Raw genomic sequence first — 2,121 nt, forward strand, 5'->3', positions numbered from 1 at the left:
CAAATCCAACCCTATGTTTTTTTGGGGGGGGGAGGCTGGATTTAAAAAAAAAAGTTGATGTCATAATTGAATATGTTTTTCATACACAGGTTTCTGTTGAAAACGATATCTTGATCTCAATGAGACAACATGTTTAAATAAAGGATTTAATAATAATTAAACTCATCAATATGCATTTTTTTGTTCACAGTGTTACACCTAGCCAGCAGATGGTGCCATGTTCCATCTTTCATTTGAGTAATAAGTATATCCTCCAGATTAAAAAATAAATACCAGCATGCACTCATTCATTGGTGTCAGATATCTGACCTGCTTACAGCAAAAAAAAACAAAAAAAAAAGGTAAGCATGTGTCTGTACCACAAAAAAGAAGGTGGAATAAATTGTTTTTAATAAAAAAATATAGTACAATTTATCCCTCAGAGGCATAAAGCATGCAATACACCGTTGATGCTGTGATTAATATATAGTAGAAATATATATTCTCCAGCTTTATCCTCTTGTGATAAAGCTGGAGAAAGGCACAGCATTGTCCTCTGTGCCACTTTAGGCAACATAAGTAATAGCACCTTGCATTTGAACCTAGAGGCAAAGTTATTCTTCTCGGGGTCATGCATTAATTCATATACTACATTAACATATGTCTGAAGGAGACTTTGAAATTTTGACTGATGTATGCAGTTTGAATGCTTCACGTTGCAACATAAACATCTTGACTCAGATTTGAGCAAAAATCTATGTTCATTTTGTAGTTTTACATAAGTAAACATTTAAAATAATGAAGAAATTATGTGGAATAATCCTTTAAAGAAAACTAGATCAGAGCTGTTATCTCGCTCTGTGCCTGCATCAGGGAGACCAAACATCTATAATCTCATTACCTGGGTCAAATAGTACAATCAGATCTACATTTTTTAACTCTTAACTAAGAAAAAACACTAATCGTAGGGACAGTTTTTTGGACGGTTAAGAAAATGGAAATGGAAACCTGTCTGTCTTCTCACTTGCTGATGTGCTGGTCAGGAGGACAGATGTTTAGATTTGGGAAATCTCAAAGCTGCATGCAAATCCTCAAGATGACCTACTTCTTCCCTTCCACATAGACACCGATAAAATCCATAAATTAAGGAAATTAACTGATGGGGCCCGGGGCCACTTTGTAAGCTATTTAAATCTTTAAATTTACAACATCCCTGCATACTTCATGTAATTGAACTAACTCCGGGCTTGTTTCCTTTAATGAGAAAAAAAATCCCTCTTTCCCTCCAGTCTGTACCTCTGGAAGCAACAAATCTGTGCCAGAGGGGAAGAAGGGAGCGCTTGAGGCACGCTGAGGTCTCTCTAATTATAAAGACTTCACTTGCTTCAAGGAGAGGCGCATTCTCACACATCCATCAGCTTGCTGTCAAATATCACCAGCACTTTTTAATTTTATATTTAAATATCTGTTATTTTATGCCGATTTTCTATAAATCTGTCTCTCTCTCTCTCTCTCTCTCGCTTTGTTACACACACACACACACACACACACACACACACACACACACATATATATATATATATATATATGATAAGAAAATGTTAGAAGAGTATCATAGTGATATTGCTTTGGAAATCTATGTGCTTAAAAAGAATGTTAATACTATTCGGGATAAACGAGGCTCCAAAATACTGAGTGAATTGATGTATTTCCTATGGACCAATAATAAGTTCCTACACTGGTTGGCGCCAAATATCAAGAAACGAATATTACACCCCTCTCACGATTCTGGTACAGAGTAATTACTCGATGGGCTCGATGTTGCATCAATTATTCACAGTTATTTACCCGCAAATAAACAAACATGCAAATAAATAAATAATCGTCTCCTTGGCGTGAGCACCTGCTTGACTCCTTCTTCCCCCTTTTACTTTGTGCTGAAGTGGCGCAACACTTTAGCGCTTCATCACTTGCATTGTGTCTTTCTCTGTTGAAAAATAACAATAATCAGGCACAATCTTATTTTCCAAAAGTCTGGAGGCTGCCTCCTTTCATTGTAGAGTAGAGAGGGGGGTGTTCTGGGCAGATATCTCCATCTAAGCCCTGCGCTATAATTGAAATGGCGCATTTGGCTGCAGGCAG

This window comes from Maylandia zebra, linkage group LG1 (assembly GCF_041146795.1).
Source record: "Maylandia zebra isolate NMK-2024a linkage group LG1, Mzebra_GT3a, whole genome shotgun sequence".
In the NCBI taxonomy this organism is placed as follows: Eukaryota; Metazoa; Chordata; class Actinopteri; order Cichliformes; family Cichlidae; genus Maylandia; species Maylandia zebra.